General features: G+C 40.4%; 1 protein-coding gene across 1 annotated transcript in view; it reads left to right on the top strand.

Moving 5' to 3' along the window:
- The window catches only part of txndc16 (thioredoxin domain containing 16), a 45,247-nt gene that overhangs the window by 15,601 nt on the left and 4,104 nt on the right, over positions 1–25,542 (top strand). The gene's annotated exons all lie outside the window — the stretch shown is intronic.

Below are 25,542 nucleotides of genomic sequence, written 5' to 3' on the forward strand. Positions count from 1 at the left end.
AGTTCTGAGAGTTATTTTTACGCATAAATATTTTTGTGTTTTGGTTTGAATCCTGTGCAGGTGTTCCCCCTAAATATAGTATCCTGGTTTTGTGATTTCCACTGAACTCTGTGGTTTCATGTGACTGGCCTTTTTTTCAAAGCTGGCCACTGACCATCACTTCTGTAATTTCTCTTTATTATCATTTGCTTTAGCGCGGCGGTAGAGCCGACCGCAAGAACCCGAAGAATGCGGTTTTGTTTTTAGTTGTAATTTAGCCATCAAAGTGGTGCTTTCAGTGCCCGGTCAGCCCCTGCCAACATTCCCATCAGACTGATTTCACGGTGTTCCTGTGACTTTGCCGGGCTCATAACTTTCTAAGCAGAAATACTTGAACTGCTACCACATCTGCCCAACCGCTGATGAAATCCCTGCGTGTGGAAAAGGCATTTACAATAGGTGAAGAACAAATGTGGCTTGGGAATTTTTCTGACATTATTTTTTCCCATCATTCCAACTCCTGTCCCGGAAAGGCTGCCTTGATGAAATGACCATGCGATTAATTTTTTCTTCCCGGCAGCTGAAATCAGAACAAAGGTTCGTTGGACTTGTTTGTTTTAATCGGTGCACTGGTTTCAGATGTGGTCTGGGGCCTTGAGTGTTTTTTTATAAAGGAGTGTCTCATTTAACTGTATAAATAACTATTTATACGACATATTAACTGTATAAAATCTATATTACTGTAATATATATATTTTTTTGTGTGTGTGTGTGTTTACATTTTTTTCCACGTTTCGCCAAATGTGAAACAGCGCCCCTCTTGGTTCTAATGGCGAATAACGTTAGCAAACGGGTGTGGCCAAATGCGGTATTGCAGTCCCACCTTTACCCAGGTGTCGTTAATTAAGAGAAGCTGTGAAAATCACGATGGATGCGTCGTGAAAAAACAAACAAAAAACTATTAACCCGTCGTAGTTTGGCGAAAGTTAGCTCAGGTTAGTTCGAGGAGTTGCTAATATTAACCAACTTAAGCTATGGATACTTGGTCCAGACTGGAGACGTAAGAGGGGACCGTTCACAGTCAATGGAGAGGAAGTGGACCTCAGATAAGGTAACTCAAATAAACCGTCTTAACTCTGAGTGGAATTAGCTTCTAGCTATTTTTAATTTGATTTTGTGAACACAAAACCGAATTACAGTGTTGGAATATATATATAAAATATGTCTCAAAGAGGTTTTCTCCTTCATGAAGTCAGTTTACTGTGCAGAGCAAGATTAAATCCAGAGGTGCTGCCTCTGTACGGTTGTCTGTCAAAACAGTATTTGATTTAAAAAATATTTTCCCCAGAGTTTTGGCTCCAAGGATTATGTGGTTTCAACTCTTGATGGCAGATTAATGTATGTAAGTGCCAGACCTGGCTACAGAAAGTGAAGTTGGTGCCATTGCTGCATTTTATCAGTTTACTGCCGTTGGCATCTTTTTTTTCCTTGTAGACTGATGGCTGCCAGAGCGAAGCGAAGAAGAAAATGAAATACATGAGATGATGGTGTGTTTAGGCCCAGAGAAGTATTTTTTAAAATGGGGCTTAGGTGGATAATTAAGAGCAAGATCTATAAATCTGAGGACAGTTTGATTTATGATGAGTAATTACACCTGTTCAGGACAATTACACAATATTATACGGGTCAGCTGTTTGGAGGACGACCCGGACCACAAAACCTCAGCATAAGCTGTCCATTAACGTGTAATCGATAGTTGATGGATCAGTTTTAAACCCTTTAACCTGACCAAGAAATAGGCTGACGCATAGGTCGTCAACAGGGCGTTGAGGTACTACTACTGGGCTAAAGTCTGGACTGGAGCAGTTTTATTTGAAGTTAAATGACTCCCAGCTAATTCAAACAAAGGGCTTTGAGGAGGGTAGGTGCTGCTGAGGGCGGACGTCTAGTAACCCGAGACAGCGTCCACCTGCCTTCCTTATGCGCGACTTTAAGTCTTTATATAAGTTGAACAAGTAAGTTGTATAACAGTTTGCCTCAGCACAGACCGTTATTCCCCCAAAATTGATTCCCTAGTTGCGTAACATCGACCGCCCTGACTTGTCCCAGCTGCAGTACATGCAGCACATCTGTATAGGCGCTTGAATTAAACACGCGCAAACGTGAGGCGCCTGTAGGAGGAGTCTGGCCTGATTACAAGGCCGGCGCGCACACCGACAGAGGCTCCGATGGCTAAATAACTCGCAGATGTAGGTATGAAAGGGTGCAACAGCACACATGTAATGACGGGTGTGCAGAAATCCAGCAGAGCCACGTGGAGGTCGGATTTAGCTCGGAAATTCAACTGTGGTTTCTTTCATATTTACGCAATGAAGACAACGTGTGTGACCACGGGCCGTCCAGGACTACGGTTGCGTAGATAGGGAGTTGGTTTGGGAATAATCCTGCTGGGACATGTCTGTGTTTATGTGAACTTGATATGGCTCCTTGTGGGAATGTATGTTTCAAAGTTTTTAACAATCAAATCCTCGGTCATAATTACACAAAGGATCCTTATGGGAAGTCAGTTTGATGTGTTCTCACAGACACACACGCATGTATATATAAATATATGCATTTTCTCAGCTAAAAAAAAAAACTTCCTACCATTTGTACCTGATGAACGAACCCAATAAAGTCATTGACTTTATTCCTGGTACAGCGCACCGTAAAATGTAGGAGTCTTTAAAAATATAAAGCGTGTTCTGTCTGCTGTGGAAAATTGGTAATTGGTATTTAAAGATGTCACCAAGCGAAATATCTAGAGAAAATGACTCACTGTGTCACTTTTCCCTTTAGTGAGTTTTTTTTTTCTCCGTCTCTTCTGGGTAAATCATCATCATCATCATCATCATCATCATCATCATCGCTGTGGTCATCAGGAAGTCACTGAGCTATTATGACAAATGGATGAGTAGGTCACGTTTTATTTATACGTTTTATTTGTCGTCTCCAGAGGTCATTACTAATATTTGTCCTGCCGATTGTCCGGCGGCGTGGAACCGCGCCGCGTTACCGTAGAAACCAGACGGCGCCGTTTCCTGCCTCTTCCCCACAGGGGAAGGAAGATAAATAGGTGTTGAGCCATGAAGGACGGAGAGATGATGAGTCAACAGTGAAACAAACTTTTAGTTTTTGCGGAAAAGTCTAGACCTCAGACTTACCACATTGGTGTCCAAGAACGAGCATAAAAAGGCCAGTTGAGTCCAGTTTGTCTGTGTGTGCAGATGTTTTAACTCAGCTTTTCTTTGTTGCAACTTTGTAGTTGAAAGTGTGTTGCTGCGACTCTCGGCCAAGTCTCCCCTGTAAAAGAGATCTTGTGTCTAAATGGGACAGAGTTGCTTAACTGAAGGATTTATTATTATTATATCTTATACCACACTGCTATAATTGCCCACTGTGGGCATGTGTGATGCACGTGACATCACAGCTGGTGACGTGACAAAAAGTGACAGTTAAACATTACGGATTAGCAGCATTAGTTTGAATCATAGGCTTTAATAGCGTCTAAATTGTAGAATTAATTAAAAGAAAAAAGTGAAGAGCTGTTGTGTGATTGACGTAAACAAAAGATTTGAAAAGCAGTCAGAGATATATTTTTACAGACATCTCGAACTTCCAAAGAAAAGAGAAGTAAACGGATCGCTGCATTACGAAGAAACAACTGGAATCCAGGCACAGAAACCTGGTGTTGTGGTTCCCATTTAGAGTCAGGTTATATTAATTTATGCTGTATTTTTTTTGGATTAAGTCATACCTTAAATAACATTCTGGAGGGCTGTGAGATGAGTGTGTGGGTGTTGCTGTTTTGGTGTAGTTACGGCCAACTATTTCAGTTTCAACTCGTCGTCCTTTTAACATCTGGTCTGACGCTACAGTACTGTATGACTGTTACTTCTCAGTAAAGCTCTGAGACAAACTAACTGAAACTGAGGCTAATGCTCTTTTCCAAATCTGTATCAGTTCATGTATCATTTGACCTGGTCTCTCTGTATTTACTGATACATTTCACTGTGTTTTTGCCCCTCAGGGGGCGTGGCCACAGGCAGCAGTGCCGTCGGTGTACACCCTCTATTGTCTATGCTAATCTAGAGACGCTTGTGTGGATGCACAAGATTTCAATATATTTATTGAAACGTTTTAAAAAGGTGGTGATGTGTTGGTTCAGAATCTACTGCATGGATTTTACCAACAGGTGGAGCCAACATATTAAACCATCTTATGGCATAGCACCCCCCAAAAATACTATTGCATATAAAGGTTGGTACAGTTTTAAGGATCGTTAGAGAAACTCAGAATCAGAATGAAGACTTCAATGCCTCTTTTTCCATATTCGGTGGTGATGTGCTGTAGAGTTCACGGTTCAGTACGATAAAAATAATTTATTTGTCTTTCTTTTTTTCCCCTGTGGTGGTAATATAACAACGCTTTATAGACTTTTTAAAGTAAAGAAGTAGCCTCTGAAGACTCATATTGAGATTAAAGTGGAACGCACTTTAAGACCGTTATTTACTGCTTCGAGTCCAGTTTGTACAAGAGAGCATGTGCAGAATAATAAAACTGAGACAGAATTACCAAATGTGTGCATCTGCGGTTGTTTTAGCAGATTGGCTGTGATAGATGGGAGATGTGCTCTTGTCTGTGAGTGATTTTGAGAGAGATGAAACGATCTAGGAAAGAGAGGTCTAAGTGGATTTTATTGGGTTTGTTACACAATTCTGGGAAGAGAAACACAATACCCTGCCGTGGAAGAGTAGCTGTCAGGAAATTTGGTGTTTCTGTGCGAGTGTGCGGCGCGAGAGAGAGGAGAATGTGTCGGACAATAGCACAGCTTTGGATAAGTCCACTCTCGCTATTCCAGGATTTTATGCTGTTTTTTACTGTTTATTGCGCCTGGTTGTGCAGCTGTTGCAACTTTAACCTCCAAAGAGTTTTCTGTACTGCTTATTAGAGCTTTTTACAACAATTTATACAACTTCAGAGTGTTGCAGTTTTCACACCCCCTTACTTTTATGTTGAAATAATTTCTCATGACATGTCTCAAGCTTATGAATCATCGTTTTTTGAGAAGTTTAACTTAAGAGGCTCATGTGAATTAACATCTTCCAAGAAGTCTTACAGTGGTGTCTATATATGGCAAAGGTTGTGTTACTAATGCAGTTTGAGAAACGTGGGCTTTAAGCTCTCTGATAACATCTGATAACAAATTCTCTGATAACATCTGATAACAAATTCTCTGATAACATCATTCGTTCCTACCGAATACCGGTATTTTTTTTATTTATTTATTTTTTCCTTATGATATGGATCTTTAATATACCGTCATACCGGTGTATTTGATTAAACAGCGGTCGGAACATTACGCCACAAGACGCTGTTTCAGACCGGAAAATTTTCAATATAGCGCTCTTAAACCACGCGTGGTGCAACTACGTCACTGTGAGTCGCGGTGAAATTGAGGTCCGAAAATGAAGCGGCACAACGAGAAGACAATAAAAGGTGCCGTGTCGTTTTGTTTGTGTGTTTTTATGTTTTTGGGGGGCCAAAGCTGTCACGAAAATGTCACTAATTTTTATGAATGAAAAAAAAAAAATGCGCACAAACTACAATTATTACGGTAGCCGGTCGCGCTAGCATTGACATTACAGACATTTTTAAATATGTTTAGATGTGAATAAATGTGTCAAAATAAGTGAAACTATAATTATACTTTCTTCCCTTTATTCATTTCCTCTTAATTTTTTTTATTTGTTTATTTATGTCCCCATATTTCCACATTAGCATTCAGTGCTAACACTAGTGTGGGCTTATTCTACAATATTTACTCACCATCACAGTAAAATAGTCCATCCTTCCTCTCACAACCAGTAGAAAATGTTGCAAACACGTGATTATTCATGAAAAAAACAAAAAACAACAATGTAATGTATCAATTACATGTTAAGGTTGTGTATATAAAAAATAACTTGCGTAGCTTTTAAACAGCCTCTGCTTTCTCTGTGTTTAGTATTGAAACAGGTGGAAACACAAGCTTTTCCTCCACATCCTGAAAAGGTTTAAATCTCATCACTATTTCTCGTTGTCAACCCCGACACAAAGAAGTGTTCCTCCATGTCCAGCTCCTTGGCAGCCGCACAATACAAAAACCTTTTAGCACCTATTGGAATGGATAACAGAAGCCGGGCCGTGTGAGCGGTGCACATTTTCAACAGGCAAACAAAGGCAGTGTGTGTTTGTTGGTAGCAGCACACAGACGGATAATGTCTGGCTGACAGAAACTTTGTTAACACACAGATGTGCCAGAGATGGAAAGGATTCGTTTTTCCTCCGTTGGCTTTCTCAACGAGGAAAATTCAGGCGTCCACGTGCAGCCGTTTTGTTGTTCTGAGGTCAAATAATGCTCCAGTGCATATAAATGTATGTAATATCAATCAGAATATCCCTAATATTTATAATATCATATCTTAACATGTTACCATATGATGGCTGTGGCCAATTTCAGTATTTTCCCACATTGTTCCGTAATTACTAATCCACAATCCTTAAAAACCCTGACGTATTGTGTGTTTTTCTGTGGGATTGTGTGTTCGCATTACACATCTCACCTGGGACCGTCTTTCACTTATTTTTAGGGGTTCGTTTTGCGCCGTCAAACCACAAGTTTCCAGCTTAAAAGACATAGGAAAACAGGAAGCTGTGATCACGTCGCCATGACGAAGCATTAAGGGAGAGGAGGAGACGCAGTATAAACACATGCATGTTGTGCTTGTGGGGTGTTTCGTGGGTTACACAAGCCGCTGTCCTTAATAAGGATGTGTGTGTGTGTGTGTGTGGGTAATGTGATCACAAGAGCTTGTTCCTTTTCCTTTTGCGGGATGATGCATTAGTCATTATTAACCGCTATTACTTTTACTTCTGGTGTTACATGTAGAATAAAGGCCATATGATGCAGATTGTTATAATTTTAATTTGTCCCTTCTGTGTCATCGCACATTTTATACAAGACAGATGGACTCGTCTGCACTCTGAACATGAATTTCACGTCTCTTTCCTCCGTTTGAAACCTAAATGAAAGTCTGTGCATCGAGTAGAGCCCAGCTTTGATGAATCCCTCTGATAAACTTTCTAAAACGGAGAGGTGAACCCTTTAAAATTCTCCAAATAGAGACGTCTAATTTCTGTTTTCAGAGCCTCAGTCTTGAGACTGAAAACTCATCCTGTTGTTTGTCCTTCTCCTCTGGACGTCCTGTGAAGACGACGATTCCACTGAAATAGAAATGGAAACCAATAGAATGTCCCTAAAAGCTAAAAGTCAACGTGATGTGATCCGCTGGTTTTTGGTCTGTTTGTTGTCCCAGTGTTTTCCTTGTTTACTTCACCGGGACGGATGCTTCTCAGTCAGCTGCAATAACAGTAGATGAAGGATGAAGATGTCTCCTACTCGGAGCTGGCCGACTTTCAGTAAGGATTAAAAAGCGCATGTTTTTATTGGACATTAATTGGAAAGCAGAGAGGAGGCGACCCCGAATGAGGAATAGCAGAGGTCAGCATTCCTGCTGGTCCACAGAGACACTGCAGAATAGAGAAAAAGGCTTGAAGAAGAAGAAGAAGAAGAAGAAGAGAGCACAGGCTTTCCTGTTCAAAACAAGAGGCGGACAACTCCCTGCCAACGATCGTGTTAGATAAGCTCAGTTTTAAGATGCATGCGTCGTTCCTTTGACGAAGCTCGTCAAATGTACAGGAAGCCAGTCAAAGCAGACTAGAAAGAAATCAACCGCCTGTTTTGTGTCAGTGTTTTGTGCAACCACAGTTAGTGTCTGGTTATAAAAGATAAAGCATTTTCTTGCACATTTGACCTCAGAGCAGGACTTGGATGCACTTTGGGAACTACCCGAGGTTGACGTGATGAGGAAAAGGGAACCTCAATTCAACTGGCTCCCAAAGAAAAGACACGGCTGAATAAATCTGCTAAAAATATCTAATGTACATTTCTATCTTTGTGCATCAAAATGATATCTTGTTCATCAATCTACGTTTTATGCAGCTGGCACCAGATGTCTAGTAAAAGTATGAGTGCTGTGTTACAACCCTGGAAAATATTGTCATCATTAGTGGTGTCTGGTCTGACTTTATTCAAAGTCCTTGTTCGCCGTCCAAAATAAGTTTTATTAGACAGATGCTGTGTGTATAATGAATTATGATAAATGTCAGCTTGACATCTAACGTCCTCCCACGAAAGGTTTTGTAGAGATTTCATCATTTCTAGTCGAACAGTTTGAAGAATTTGTTATCGTTAGTCAGACGAGGTGTGTGCTGGAAGTTATTGAGAGTTGAGGAAATTGAATCCAGTAGCAGTGTTAGAGGGTTGCATTATTCCACAGTGTTCTACAGGGATTAATTTGAAGAGAGAACATCTCAAGGAAGATAAAAAAAATACATTTTCTTATCCTTTAAAATCCATTGAGTGAGGAGGAGTTTGTTCTGCAGGGCTCTGTGTTTGGCCCCCTACTGTTTAGTTTGCACGAGAAGGATATACAAACATAGGCTTTGTTGATGTTATATCATTTTAACAGATGATATAATTTTTGAATTTGAGAGTTCTCTTCAAACAAACCCTCCATGTCTGTGGTTGTTTTGTTTTTCACACCCGAGGAACGATAACCGTGTATATTAAAGGAAAGCTCATAGTTCTTGTGGAAAATAAATACTTTAATAACTAGCTAAATTTGAGAGACACATTTTGGTTTGTGCAGAAATTCCCTTGGCCTAGTGCTATTCACGAATATACATTATTATTTTTGCATTCAATATTAAGTTATCCTTCATCCCTTTACTAAAATAAGTTGGATTCAGGTTAATACATATTTACATTTTTTTTTAAACTATGCTTTAAAGGTAAGGGAGAAGAGCTTTTAATCATAAATAAATTAATAAAAAATAATTTTCACATACATAAAAATCCACTGTAGGAGTTTTCTATGTTTTTGCGTGTGGGGTTCCGCAGGGCTCTGTGTTCAGCCCCCTATTGAATTTAAGGGTCTTCTTCTGACAAACCCTCTTTTGTCTTTGGTTGTTTTGTTTTTTCATGCGTGAGGAAGGAAAGATCGTAGTTCTGGTGGAAAAAAAACTACTAATAACTAGCTGAAGTTGAGAGAAACATTTTGGTTTGTGTTGAAAACATCACTTTTCTATTAAAAGTACCACTATCGCATGGCTCTTAAAACCTCTTAAATATTGAATTGGTGCACTAGAAGACTACAGATAACACTATCATATTTATTATCATGGCAAAATGAAAATCAGCTTTATTTTTCTAAAGACATTCGTGTGCGCTGTGAAATCTAACAATAACATTTTCCAAGTGATTAAATGTGATTTATTATTAAAATGTAACTGTAAAGCACACAACCCTGCAGGTTAGATGTGTTTTTTTTTTTTTTTTTCTTGACACAAGTTTGGCACATTTAAACAAAAAACAGCATTTACATTTTGTTATGCTTTTAGACAGGAAAGGAAAGGGGCCTTTACAGTATGCCGTGCGTGTTTGGGTGTGTTTTTCCACATATGCTTTACCTTGGACTTCCATACTATACATGAACCCCCCCCAGCAGAGAAAACATCCTCCTCTTTGTGCCTCCCTGTGTCTCCACATACGTCCAACCTGGTAAACATCCTCCTCTGTTTCTGTTCCTCAGGAATGTCCCACAGCTTTTTTTTTTTTCTTTAAACTCCTGATGAGAAGGAGTGTGTATGCAACCGCCTGCCTGCCTCCCCCTGATAAACCCCGGATAGCTCTATCTTGTCTAAGCCATGCATCAGCGGTGACTGGTGTGTTCAATGACGTCAGGGCTCTCGTCTTGTCTTTTATGTCAACATGCCTGTTCAAACTCTCACACGTGTGCGGCGGATGGATCATGCCGTGTCTCACGTCGCTGCTGACTTACCACCATTAATAATAGTAATAATAATAATAATAATAATGCATGTTTTATTGAATCACATCTAACTGATTCAATCTGTTTGATCAAATCTTCACCCCCGGACACCAGGCTTTGCAAATTTTCCGGTGGAAGGCATTATAACATCTCTCTGATAGAAGATTAAAATCCCAAATAGGCTCTGATGACTGACCTATCCTCTGGGAAGGACGTTTCATCGAGCTGAAGCCCCGTTGATGTATGAATATGCTGCTTGAACGGGTCATTAGGGATGAACTGCACATGCGAAGCAGGTAGTTTTTCTTATGTGCGGCCCACTGGGACAGAGGTTGACGTGGATGGGAGCAGGAGGTCGATACGAGAGCTGATCAATGCAAATCCCCCTTTAAAGTCTCCAATAACTCACGGGGTCTGTCACCAGCGTGAATCAAGTTGACATCCTTTAATTTCCAACTTGTGGTGAAAATGTGGTCTACGCTCATCATAAACATGTGGACGGCCAAAGAATCAGGAGGGATCCGGTTTCATTTTTAAAGATGCGTAAGCTGGACGGGCAGTTTGTGACTGATGGAGGAGGGCGGCTGGGTGAGGCGTGCAGATGCGCGGTCGCACTTTGTCCTTGAAAGAAAAGGTTGAGCCGGTGTCGATGAATCACCTGAACGTGACTAAGACGCCAAGTCTGTTTGTCTGCCCGTGTTTGTTTTCTGTTTTCTGTTTTCTGTTTGGTTTCAAACACCGGAAAGATGGAGAATTCACCTTCCTCCGGTAGAAAGGAAGTAGACAATAACCATAACACGATGACTGTATTGGAGGTATGGCGTGGAACCTGTTTTTCTGGTTGAATTGAAGCCCTGCGGCTATTTTAAGTAGATAAAGAAACTATGAGAGAGACGAGTCATCGCAAGGATACAGTGGAGGAATTAAAGGTTTTAAACCTACAGCGTGTTTTTGTCAACAAGGCATCTCATAGCAGAAATCTGAATCCCCGTTACCATCTCTCACTTTTGCCGAATGCCGACAGCCGCGTTTAATAACGCTTAATTCATTTTGTATGTCAAGTGGTTGCCACCCTAACCAAAGTTAATCTATGCGCTCCAAGTGATGCAGGGCTTTGTGCAGACTGCAGGCGGATCAGATTTGCTTCCCAAATCAGATCTCCGCCAGCCGGTGTACGTGGGTTGCCGTGGCGACGATGCGGACGTCAGCAAACGAGCAGATATCTTCTCCCATCTCTTACCTGCACAGAGGCAAGAGAATATTAGCGCTACTTAGCAACGTTTGTTCATTAGTTTCATAAGCTGGTGCGTTCATGAAGAAGTGTGCGTGCAGAAAACCTGAAAACCATCTCAAAAAAAAAAAGAAAAAAAAAGGAATTGATGTAAAAAGTCTCAGAGTAAAAAGGGAGTATAGACATCTGGAGATAAAGAGGGGTCTATCAATATTTATGGATGATAACGGGTCCGAGGGAAAGGAAGCTGGAAGACGAAAGCAGACGGAAACAGAAAAGGGAGTGGATAAACAGATAAACAGTGATTAAATAGGATTATGTCAATATTTAGTGAGTGTAGATGGTTAAAAACAATATCAACTTCAGCTTGAACCCTTCCACATCGGATGTTTTACTTTTTATGTTCCTATCCACGCAGGACTTACCAAAGAGACCTATGCGCACGCTTTGCTTTCGCTCCGCGCCAACAGAAACAGGCACATTTATTAGCAGGAAGGCTGAAGAATAACACGGGAAGCAAATCCAGGCCAGATGTGACATACCTGTGTAAGCTGTAATGTGGGCCGATGCATTTATTTTTTTTTCTTTAAAGCGGTGTATGGTTACATGTACGCCCCTCAGGAATGCTTCGAGGCTTCCTTTTTAAATTTTGAGTTTGTTTATTTAGCGTAAATGACCATTCATCCATCATTCATTCATTCATTCATTCATTCATTCATTCTGTAGAAACGACGCTGTACAGAACTCGGAGCATGAAACACAACAAGAGGTTTCTTTGGTGGTAAAGAAGAAAAACTTCCCTTGAAGAGGGGAAAAACTTCAGATGAGAGATGAACTGATTAGATTCTTGTGGTCCGCGTGTTTGTTGCGCTCAAATGTCAACTTCTCTGCCTTTTTTCCTCCCGGTGGTCCACAACAAGCTGGTTTGGTTTTGTCTTCTGTCCTTTGTCGCGCTTCTGTCTGGGGAGATGTGGATGTAATCTGCACAGGCATAAAACTGTCAGGCAGTAGCTCTAGTTGGTTCATATTTCTTGTCGTATTGGCAGCAGGCCAGGATTTGAATGCCTCTTACTGCCGCAGTTAAAGCTAATGAGATGGTTGCGCTGCTGCAGTTGTTGACTTTTTTTTTTTCTTTTTTTTTTGAATGCTTGCATAATGTAATATCTGGGATAATAACTAAAAGCCCACAGTAAAGTTCAGGGATCATTTTATTTATCGCCACTTTCCAAATACTTAAGTCACTGAGAAGGTCTGTAGAAGGAACCTTTGTTGGGGGCCTCGATCTACCCTGAGGAACCCCCCAAGGCCCCACACTCTGGAGGGGGTGGGGCTTCTTTTGTGTAACTTGTGTAACATTAGCTTAACTTCAAGCGCTAACCTGAACGTGCACGTTAAACACCTTCCTGCAGATGTTTCACAATAGGAGCATTAATAAAACAGTAGTGGCATCATAATTTGAAACAGATGCAGATCGTGTTAAGTTATTAACAGAGTCATGCAGAAACTTTGCAACCAGGAGCGAGATCTCTTAATAAAATACAGTAAATTACACTTGAAGTAAAGTCCTGTTACCCTCTGTAGTTTAGGTAGATTAAGGTCTCAGTCACATTTGAGTAAAATAATCCTCCTTCTATACACGTCGTACGATCTTTATATTATTTTATATTCATGGACCTGTTGCAATTACACCACGGACCACTAGGGGTCCGCAGACCCCTGGTTGAAAATCACTGTCGTAAAACGTTAAAATGGAGTGAAATAATTTCACGTTGGACAAAATTTAATCAGGGTGTCAGAGTTGGACGTACAAACAAGGCAAAGTCCTGACATGTATCAAATTGTATTGGATGCTGTAGAACATGGGGAGGGTCCATGACCTCTAGAGGGCCCGCGGAGGTACTGCAGGTTGGGTCGCACAATCTTTGGTTGATTAGACATTTTATATATATATTTATACATATATAATCTCTCCATCAATTTTTCCTGAATACTTAGTTATTGTCCTACTGAGTTGTATATTTGCCCCGTAATTCAATTGCACAAAACCTGGTTTGAAAGTAATCTGGTCTAAGTCTAGGCTGACAAAGTCCAGTTGAAGTCGAGGCCGCAAGAAGAAATATTGTGTTATTAAGGTGGATGTTCCCCTCACGCTGAAGCCTGGCAGAGCTCATCGACCTCCATGTTATTGATCCACTGGAAGCCACAACCAGAGAGCTCCTGTTCTGTAGCACCGTCTCACAACAACAACACAACAAAGCAAAGTGGACGGGAAGATTATTCAAACTGCGCAATCGATGAAAAAGGTCCCTTCCAAATAAGATTTCAAAAGATTTCTCCTGTAATCAAGTGTGTTGTTCCTTTGTTTTCTTTGGGTATAAGCTCCAAAACGCTTGATTAAACGAAAGTCCGAGGGAATGCATCACAGTGTTCGACCGATAGGTGATTTCTGGGAAATGAACTAAAACGTGACAACGGTATAAACCAGATGGAGGATAGATGAGTGATATTCAAACCAGACACATTACTCAATCACTCGCTGCCACGCGGTGCTGGGAAACAATCACACACACGTTTTTACAGTAAGATTGAAATCTCCAGCAACACATGCGCGGGACACGATGAACTGTGGTGTCTGTGGTGACTGAGAAAACGGTTTTGCTGGACTCTTGAGACGTCACCTAAAAAAAAAAAAGATGAAGTCTGCGTCTCTGAGATAAAAGTTAAGTTTAATGACGGGAGTTTGTTTTCCTGCCAGGATGAGCAGAGCGTGGGAATGCTGGGCTGAGATGTAATGATGTTCTGTTATCAGGGAAAGGACTTCCCAGCTCTCTGTGGGTTCTTCTGAAATCAGCACGAGATCCACAAGAGGGATGGACTTAATATTCCAGTCTGTTGTTGGGCTCTGTATGAGGATATATTTACGATATTTATATATTTCTATATGATTGGGTCCTTCTATGTATTGGTCATTGGAGTTTCTGTTCAGAAAAGGACATTAAAAAACAACCAAAAAAAATGTGTGGTTATTTGATTTTCATTTTAAAATTAAATTCAAGGCATTTTGCTTTATCAGAATCGAGAAGGGATAAATACAACTTTTTAAAACTGCTCGCCCTTAATTTTCTGTTTCTAAAAACAAAATCGTTAAAAGACGGAACCAAAAAAATGCCCACTTTTTTCGTATTGTGCGGCCGGAAGTTGTAATTTTTCAAAGTAAGAGCATATATGAGGATGGCGCTGCGCAACAGAAGTTGATGGACATGGATCAGCATTATTTTTCGAATCAATACAATAGTGTGTCTCAGGGAGAAACTAAGCCGCATATTTTTGGCAAAAACTAAAAATGATTACATATAATCAGGGAATAATTAGCTACTAGCTAACATTACTCTGATATGTGTGTAGATATTTCTGCTGATGCAAGCCTTGTTTTGCCATCAGATTAAGGTTTCAAAGACATTTTAGCCTAGACTAGCAAGGGAAAACACAAATAGAAGTCATGCATTTGAGCACTCGCCATGAACACAGTACCGTGCTCTTACTTTGAAAACGGCAACTTCTGGTTGCGAAATCTGAAAAAATGGGCACTTTTTTTTGTTTCGGTTTTCTAACGATTTTATTTTTAGAAACACAAAATTAAAAATAGCTTTTGTATGTCTTGAATTCCAATTTTAAAATGAAAATCAAACAACATCTATTTTTTGACATTTCTTAGTAATCTTGTTCATGAGCGTTTGCAGAGTCTTGTTTATTTCTGATGCAAATGTAAGAAAAACACATCAATTGTCCAAGATGTAAATAAATATTCAATTACAGTAAGTAGGAAAATATGCAGAAAATGGATGGTTCTCCATGTGGTGGGAGACCACAAGCTTATAAACTACTTACTGTAGTTTTTTCAGAATCTCCACTGGTGTTGACTTACTATCTTTCGAAGTACTTGGAAAATATGGAAGGACTGAATGTAAAGCTGTGTTATGCCTAAGGAAATTTGAGATCTTAAGTAATGTAAAAAAAAATCATGTACCCTTTTTCTTTTTTGTAGTTTAGTTTGGGGAGACTAAGTAGTGACATCAGTAGAGTCCGAGGAGCTTTCAGCAGTAGGACTTCATATTTTGGTATTTATTTCAGAAATGAAACTGACTGTGTTGTGGTGGTGCAATTTAGGAGAAACATTTTTTCCCAAGCAACTCTTTTGGCATTTCCTGATTGGATGGAATTCCTTTTTATGGTTTCTCATCCATCTGTGATAATGTGGGTGTGTGTGTGTGTGTGTAATCTGCCCTTGTAATTTGCCTTTTTTTTTTATTTATTTTTTTTTTTCCATCATCTGTTTTCATAACAGGTCCTGACAGAGCCAGAGTATTGGCTGACAATGATAACACACTTAAATACATAAGATTCCACTCAAGACCACAACACTGCTCCCAATGACACAAAAAAAAAGACCTTAAGGGTAGATTACCTCACACGTTTCTACGAAGAGCAGGTATCGAGGCAGTCGCATAGGGGGAAGTGACTATTTTGCAACGAACTGATGACTCAGGATCGCATATTTGCAACAGGTTATAGCACAACCTGAGGAAATGGGTGATTAATATATAATTAGAAAACGATAACCTTAACCCTAAACTGGAAGAAAAAAAAATCAACCCTTATTTCGCTCATTTTATTTAATCAGAAGTATGTGTCTTATTATAAAATCTAACAACCCAAACTATATTATGACTTACAGATGCCTGGCGCTAGCAAGCATTCAATAATGGTAAGCGTCAGGGAAATCAGAAAAATAAATCTAGATTTGTTTGTAGAAAATACATCATGTATTTGCCTTTGATATAATATCACTCTATTACATGTCGTGAGTGTGATTGCTTCATACAAATGAGGCTTACAATGCGTATCAGTGTGCTCCAATGACATGAAACAGGACTCTGATTTCTTCTCTGCTATGAACAGAGTTGCCTAATAGTTGCCATTTCTATTTTTTATTGATCTGACTTATGAGAATGAACTCTCTGCCTTTTATTTGATAGTGTACTTTAAATACAGTCTGTTTATCAACTTAAGCTGAGAGGACACTTTTTTGTCTGTCAAACCAAAATAAAAGTGTGTGTGCACTACGTCCTGATCCGACTCTTACAAACATAATGAGCGTTTGACATTTTCCTCTGGTTGGAATAAACTCTCAGGCAGAGCCGTAGAGAGTTGAATGAGCGCAGCTCTGGGAGAAGCACAGCAGGTTAGGGGAGAAGGAGAGTAGGGGGAGGAGGCGGACGAGGAGGAGGACGGTTGTTGCAACAGAGACCGAATGTGTCCGGACCTGCAGTAGAGAGAGAAAAGAGGAGGGAGGGGCTGTGCTTATGCATCTTGGAGATGACGATCATACAGAAACTGATCTTTATCGGAAAATATGTTACGTTTGGAGAGTGAAGAGACAATAGTCTCTCCTAGCTTTAAGTCCCAACCCTACCCCCAACCAGGACTCTTGCCCTAGCTTTAACCCTAAGCCCCAACCCTAGGCCCAACTATAACCCTAGCGTCAACCCTAAGTCCCAACCCTAGGCTCAACCAGGACTCTTGCCCCAACTATAACCCTAAGTCCCAACCCTAGGCCCAACCAGGACGCTTGCCCCAAATATAACTCTAGCCTTCGCCATAAGCCCCAACCCTAGGCCCAACCAGGACCCTTGCCCCAACTATAACCCTAAGTCCCAATCCTAGGCCCAACCAGGACCCTTGCCCCAACTATAACCCTAAGCCCCAACCCTAGGCCCAACCAGGACCCTTGCCTCAACTATAACCCTAAGCCCCAACCCTAGGCCCAACCAGAACTCTTGCCCCAACTATAACCCTAAGTCCCAACCCGAGGCCCAACTGAAACCCTAGCCTTGACACTAAGCCCCAAACCCAGGCCCAACCAGGACCCTTGCCCTAACTATAACCCTAGCGTCAACCCTGGGCCCAACCAGAACCCTTGCCCCAACTATAACTCTAGCGTTAGCCCTAATCCCCAACCCTAGGCCCACCCAGGACCCTTGCCTCAACTATAACCTTAACTTTAACCCTAGGCCCAATCAAGACCCTTGCCCCAACTATAACCCGAACCTTAACCTTATGTCCTCACCCCAACCATAACCTTATACCCAACTATAATCCTAACCCTAACTCCCAACCCTAGACCCAACTATAACCCTAACCCTAAGTTCCAGTATTTAACCTTTCAATGAATTCTTTGTCAATCACAAAACATTATTAGTGGTTATTCTTACTTTAAATGGACTAAACATAGGTGGAATCACATGTTGTGCAAGGTTTATTATTATACTCACTGCGTGCACATTCACACATTCACCTCTTCCTCTTGGTAAAACTCATTTATTTTAAGCGTTAAGTCACACAAGAGTCACAGGAAGACGTTCTCGGGACACTTGAACTCTTATGTAAGTATTTATTTATTTTTGTTTGTAGCAGCAAAAAGCAAGGCATGGTGGGACATCGCACATCACATGGTCGGTCTAGACCACTGACTTCTCACCCTGTCAGCTTTCAAACACAACATACCTTTTATCTAGTCAACTCTGGACACTTGGCTATTGTTTTTGCCAGTGTTTCTTTTTTCACAACAACATGTGTTGGTATAATTAAAGTTCTTTATTTAACTTTCCTCCCTGGGCAGATGTATCCTGGGGTAATGCCCATCTCTTCCGATATAACTCCTGCCAACTGTACTACTGTCACACTAAGATTTATGATGTAAAGCAAGTGGTTTCTGTTGAGTTTGACAGTATTGATGTTAGTGTTATTTATCAGTAAAATTGGCGCACTGTGATTTCACTATTTTATATGTATGGTTTATAACACACTGCTTTTGCCCATTTTCCCATTCATTAGCTGGCTTTGCAGTAATCCCGCGCGCTCACATCGATAAAATCAAGCTAGCGCCTTCGTATCACTCAGTTTTTCCAACCTTCCTCCTGTAGTAAAAGAACTTTGAGGTGGAGGACGAACATGTTGCTTCTATGAGATTTGTCACGCTGCTCGTTTCACCTTTGCCTCTGGAAGTCTGTTGAAATATTTCTGCTGCTTCAACTTTTTTTTTTTTTTTTAGACAGCCGGTCACAACATATGCTAACACTCCCGGCTGGCTACGACTAGGCTGGCGCGGAGCCTTGTTTTAAACCATTGACACTTACTTGGAGACAAATGGAGTTGCCTCATGTGTGACCCAACAGCTCCAGCATCGGGTGAAATAATAAACACCGACAGCTGTGATTTCCCTGCTGGCATATGAAGCTTTGTTTTTGGTCTCGGGTCCTGAAGTTCTCCGTCTCATGCTCTCACTTCAGATTTAAAAAAATAAAGAGTGCTTACATATTTAATGTAGGGGTCACTCTAAGCTTGTGTGCTGCTGTATTTCACTATAAAAGGTGTCTAGACACGATCTTTCATTGATGTTTGTAATGGTGGACATTTATGAGTTAAGCAACACTCCCTCTGTTTTTCTCTGTACAGTCTGAGCAAAGAGGAAATCCCTCTTTAGGTAATCTCACCGTCGCTTCACTCTCCAGCTCACTGGCAGCCTTTCTTCCTTTCTTTCATCAACCGTGAGATTTGTATTGATGCGACAGTGAGGCCGTTTGCAGAGGAAGTGATTTCACAACTGAGACGCAGAGGAAAGAAAGGAGAAGTGAGACAGCTGCCTACAGGATCAACATGCTCCTCCAGTCTGTTTTCTCAGTGGTTGGTTAGTCATGAACGCAGCTAAATAGTCCTTTAACGTGTGGACGGGATGCTGCTGCACTACTGTAGTAAATCTCTCTGCCAGAATCTGAAAGCTGGCCTCTTGTATTATGGAGCGAAATTGTTTCATTTTTCTTTTGTGACAGGGTGCAGAATGAGAGAAAAGCCAAGTGTAAATGTGAGAGCAAACAGTGGACGTATTTGGACCGAATGAGCAGCACTAAAATTTATTTTGAATAGGACCTTGGAGTTTGGAAGACGAAGCCAATGAGCAAACGCCCTAATGTCAAACAATATGCAGTGGAACTGCTGTCAGTGTTTGACAGTTTCCAAAAGCTGCACTGAAGTAGTTGAACGTTAACAGGAATGACTCACTTAAGCTCCTAAGCACCGAGTCAAAACCATCACCTCCTGCTGCTGCTGCCGCTGCTGCTGCTGTTGTTGTGTATCTCAGTGAGACTTCAGGCGGAAAATTCTGCAACGTCATCATGTATTGACACCAGGTGTAATAAAAACTTCACCGTTGCAGCTCAGTAGTAAAATTTTGTAGGGAGGATCTAAAAGAGAAGACACTGACAGTGCGGCGATTGTTACTCCCCTCATCCGACAGGTTCAACAGCTTTCAGTGTTGCTAGGCGGGATAATACATCACTCTGTCTATACATCACTCTTTCTGATTACTCAAGGCATAGCATGGCTGTGTTAATTGTTCCAGTTTTCAGTTGTCTGTCTGTTTGCAATTGTAGTAATTGTGCTGCAAGTCTTCACGTTGTGGAACCTGACTGATGCGTGGCTAAATTTGCTGCACAGATCAAAGAGCGACATCAGTGAGAGACACCAGGAGGATGAATGAGATGAAATTTGCATTTGGTGTAATTCCATCCCCGGGAGTTCTCTTTTATGTGAACTTTAAACACTTTCAGTCCGAGCTGGCGGGCTCTGCTGTCTCGAAGCGCGGCTGCTAATCTGTGTTTACTGCAGGGCCGGTGGCAGCCCAGTGAGCTGAAGTTCAAATATGAACATTACTGCTGATATCAGAGCAGCAGGATGTCCCAGAAGTCGAGAGTGAAGTGTCCTTCAGGAAGTCACTGATTACAGCGACCTCCAGGGATTTCATTTCGTCGCTGATGAAAATGCACTGTGCCAGGGAGCATGAGTAAAGTCTTGTGTCGTGTCCTCAGAAGTAACTGTGAATGGTGTATTCCTTTCAATGCAGCTTCACTTTTGATTCTGTGATATCAGACGCAAGTTTTGTGCTTGTGTTTAGGGCACGAGTAGAGATTTACACCACTCAGGACCTCTGACTTTACTGGAAATTTCCACCTACAAACCTGAAATCTAAGGAAATGAGGACACTTGAACAATGAAACTCCAATTTACAGCTGACCTTATTTATTTTTGTAAGCCACTAACTAGTATTACCGGCAGATTTTACGAGTCGGCTTGTTAACTCGATGAGTTGAACAACATTTCTAGTGGATGTTAATTGTTCAACAGTGAATGTTTACAGATGTTTGACAGGAGGCTTATTTTGATGTTTTATTTGTAGGGGAGGAATCTGTTTAATATCCAGTCGACGCCCCCGGAGAGCAATGTTTCAAATGAAGCAGTCTCTTCAAAAATATTCACAGTGCGGCATGAAAAAAACAAAAAAAAAAAAACAAAGTAGTTTTAAAAGCTGTTTCCAGAAGAATGTCCCCTCATTATTTAGTCAGGATGGAGGAGATGAGTGCTAATTTGCAAATGGAAATCTGAGGTCAGACTGGGATGGTAGCAAGAAAAGAATATTAACAGGTTTTGGCCCAGAATTGATGCTTCTCATTATGTTCTCTTAAATAGGTGCACATCATTTTAAATAGACTGGCTTTACGCCGCATAGGACTTCAACAGGGGGAGCCGCAACCCCTAGGGGTCTGCAGAGGTACTGCAAGGGGGCCCGCAAAATCTTTGGTTGATCAGACATTTTTAATATATTTTTAATTTCCCCTACAAATTAAAATTTCTTTAAATACACATTAACATATATCCAACATATTTCAGTAAAGGGACCAGGAATAGCTTAATAATGAATGCATAATGATAATAATAATGTATATTAATCAATAGCACTAGGCCAAGTTTAATATAGAACACATATAGTAGGTAGGGGGTCCCTACTTCATCTCCGTAAAGATCATAAGCTCAAATATAGGAGGTCCTCCCAACTAACCTCTGAGCTGGACTGTTGTTCTGACTTGTCCACCTCCCCCAAAGCCATACTTTCCATGCGCCTGATGACCCAGTGACCTCCTCTTGAAGTTTCCTTTCTAACCTTTGACCCGCTGTCACCTCAACATGATCGCCTGCAGAGGGAAGATAAGAGCAGCTCCGGTTGCCTCTTCTTATCTCTCTTTAGAAATGCAACAAATATGGTTCAGACAAAACTATTCACTAGGGCTCAGGTAAATGTGGTGATAAATATGTGTAGAGGACAAATTAGTCGGTGTAAAAATAATCCCAAACTGGAAAACTAATCATATAGAGCTGTTTATTTATTACCTCAGTGAATGTCTTTATGTCTATGGTCTTAAGAGAATGGATGAATGCTTCAGGGCGTGGCTGATTTCTGACAAGTCAGCACTATTTGTTTGTCAGAGAATAGACCACAAACCAATAGAGGATGTTACAGTGGCTTCGCTCACGTCGTCTGTAAAATCTACAGGAATCTCGACGGCAAGTTTTGCGGCTTGTGTTTCTCAGAACTGAAGAGGTATGAATAATGTGTGACGGGGCAGGTTCACCCTAAAAAACTTACCAGGCTACCAGTCAGTGTGACTCACAAGGTTGGATGTTATCTAGAAATCAGTTTGACTCAATGTGTTTTTCTGAAACTAATAATTGAGAATTGTCTCGATAGCAAACTTAACCCTTTGACTTTTATTCTTTTTGAGCTATAGCGCTTTTGAACAGATGATAGCTGTAGCTCAAATATATACATCATACAGCTTCAGTATTTATATTGTATCAATCTGTACAATTGTGTGAACATTTTAATAATATGTCAAAATATTCAGTTTGCAGTGCACGTGATTAATGTAGATTAACATTTTAATCGCGATTAATCGTATTTCTCAGTGTGGAAGTCAATGGGTTAAACTGACACTGACATTAAAACACTTCCACGACTTAAAGTATTTGTATAGCTAACTATTTTCAGGAGTAAAAGTTTTGGCAGCAATCACCTGTAACACAAAAATAATGTGGCAAAATATGTTGGAATTATTTACGAAATAAGCTCATGAACGATTAAAACCCACTAATAGTTTGTCCGGAAAGTCCATATTGAATCCTAAAAGCTGGCTGGCAAGAAATTAAATGGAAAAAAGAAATCTGGCTGTAATTTCAACCAAAACCTTGGCCTCCCCAGCTTCTAAATATCTGAACTATTGTGATTTTCCACTTAGCATTTAATAAAATGTGTGACTTTTCCCTGAATGTCTAATGTGGAAAAGGTTACGTCTAAAATTTTATTAGCATTTTTGGACATTTGCGTCATTTAGTCATCTTCGGCTTCTCTGTGAAAATATGTTGCTGTTGCTACACTTACATCAATCCATCTCTCCTGCACAATATTAATCCCCTGAACGGCCTCCAGTTCTTATACAGTTGACAGTTAGGTATTTTATAGCTTTGTTGAGCGAGCTGGCTGCGTCCCATGTTTGGACATAGTTCAGCATCACCACTGTTTTTTAAGTGTACCCACTCTCTCAGAGCCAGCCGTTAACATTATGGTGCCAACATCTGGAATCCTCCTGGTTTCAAAACACTCTCGACATCCACGTGAGCTCCATCCTTCCTTTCTCTGATCTCATCAAAACATGACAAGAGATTATCCAATTAACCAGACAGGGTTAATTAATCAACAAAGCAATTAGGTGGACTAAACTTGGTTAAGGCTAATGGGTTCGCGATGTCTGGTCAGTCATTTGGATGATGATTGTCTATTGGTGGAGCGTTAATTGACAGAAATCAGACAGGATATACAGTGAATTATGGTTAATTATGGAGGGAATGGCATTCTTGTCAACATGTCATCCAGTGACACATGCTTTTGTTTGATTCACTTAGGTTGAATTTTGTTAGGGAGGTGTCTCAAAGAACTACTGGCAACGAAGCACGATGCTGATGTCACCTGGTAAAAGGTTACGCTTGAACATACCACAAAGTACACTTCCACTGGTACATTGTGCACGTTCTCTGCCCTCAAGAAAGTAAAATAACTTTTCATACCAAGAGGTGACAGTAGTCTGCATTTGTTATTTAACAGTGAGACGAGAAGAGCTATTATTAGCTGGGAGGCTAATAATCACATCGGTCAGCTGGTTCACAATTTATTCCTACCAGCTGATCATGTCAACACCCTGAATCGGTTGACCGTCAACTTGGTGTTCCATTAGCATCTAAATAGCAATTATAAAAATGAAGAACTGATTATAATTGTTGTTATTGAGATCAAATGAAGGTTAAATATTGGTGTGGAACAAGTATGCATGATGGGATAAAATAATAAATGCCTGCAGCGCAAAACTAAAACAACATGTTAAGATACAAAGACACGATAGAGTTAGTTGATAGTTCTCTGTAGTTTTATCTCAATGGGAGCAGCTTTCATATACACACCTATCGACTAAGTCTGGTCTGTCTTTATCAAGTGAAGCCTCTCCAACAAAGATATTACAAGAAGTAAGTGGAACCACTGTGGAGGGTAATGTAGTAAAAGCAAATTCTGTTTGGACACCCCCTGAAACGTACAACTAAGGTTGCGCTAGCTAGTCTAGTGGTTAGCATTAGCATTAAACCGTAACGATAATGATTAACATAGTGTGATATCAGTCACGATTTAGTCTAACCCATACTGTTTTCCATGCTGAAAATGATTATGTATTACATATTAATTATTGGTTGTCTCACAATCTTTTCTCTTCGTCGTCTATGACTGACAGTGGCTGGTATGTGATAAAACTTCAAGTTTTTCAGTTTGCGCCCCCAAATACCGCAAGACGACATTTTCATGGTTGAAAGTGACAGCGGAATGAAGCGTTACTATAGTAACCATAACCACCAACCAAGAATCAGATAAACAACTTGTTGTAGGAGCCCAACTACTGATTATTTTCAAGTTATTTTGGGGTTTCTTGTCTGGTATCTCTAACACCTGTTCACTAAGTTTTTCTGTGACTGTTGAAATGTTTGCAAAGACACAGGAAGTGTCTGTTACATAGTTTCAGTAAAACTAAAGAACGGATGTATTAAATGACAATCAAAAGCTTCTGAATCATTGCTACAGGACCAGACAATTCTTACACTAACATACAGACGTTCATCAACAAGTCGTAAAGCTAAGCGCGTATTGTTGTCGAGGATGCAAAGAAACCGGAAGGGAGTGTATAGTGAGAAAGACTAATTTGCAAAATGACTTGAAGGAGGGTGGGGGGTGGAAGAGAGATGGGTGGATAAATGGGTGGTGGCATTTTAATGTCTCATCCCTGGATCATAACTCCTGATAAATTTAATTACATTTACTGGTGAAAGGGAGAAGGAGAAGGGATGACTGGAAGAAGAGAGGAGAAGGAAACAATGAAGTTGTTAAAAGGTTTAAACTAAATCAAAGCTGTGTACCTATGGAGCATCTGCTTGGACTTTTAGATTCGTTTTTATTGGCTTATTGTGTGAAAAAAAGAAAAAGGAGGAAGCCTAGATCAATGTAGACTTGTTACACCCACTAAATCTCAGCAGATAAACGTTGATGTAATATGCAGCTTCTTCCTGGTTTGGTGTTTTGGGATTGTTGTGATGTTTTCCCACAGAGAGGAATGCTATTGGTACTGGTATTAGTGAGGATAATTCCCAGGGTTTTCCAGGCCTTAAGTCCTACGTGCAGACTTCTGCCTGACTAACACACAGGGAAACAGAAGCTTTTAACCTGACAATAATTATCTCATCTCATCTTCCATGCCGCTTAATCCTGCACAGGGGTCGCAGGGGTTGCTAGAGGACAATAATTATATTTATTACTTTACGTGAGACAAGTCGTTGCGGGTAGAAAGGTTCATGATGGTTCAAACCTCCCGAGACCCTGCGTCCTCACACGGGGACGTTAAGTTTCAGTTATGTGGCAACTTATTCTGCCTTATTTGAACTTTTATCCACATAAGTAGATAGTAGTTGGTGTAAAAACATGAACCATCATGCAACAAAAGTGGATAAAGTACGAAACCTCATCTAATTTTACAGTTAAAACTTGTTTATTTATGATTATTAACTTTTCTGGTTTAATATGACAAATTCTGTCAATAGTAACGAGCAATAACTTAGCAAGTACTCAATTGAGGACACTGGGACTTCATCATTTGCAATTCTCCTATGGCACAGCAACGTTCAGACTTGAGAATAAACATTTTTATAGAATATTTATATTAATATTATTATATGAAATAATCCCCGTGTCCACACACGAGGACATAATTATTTCCTGTTCAAAGATGATGCTTAGTTTTTATAGTTCTTAGATCCTACTAATCCCAAATAAAGAGAAATGGCAACAGCTCAGGTCTGAGGAGGTTATTGTCGGCTTAC

The sequence above is a fragment of the Mugil cephalus genome, chromosome 23 (assembly GCF_022458985.1).
Source record: "Mugil cephalus isolate CIBA_MC_2020 chromosome 23, CIBA_Mcephalus_1.1, whole genome shotgun sequence".
Lineage (NCBI taxonomy): Eukaryota > Metazoa > Chordata > Actinopteri > Mugiliformes > Mugilidae > Mugil > Mugil cephalus.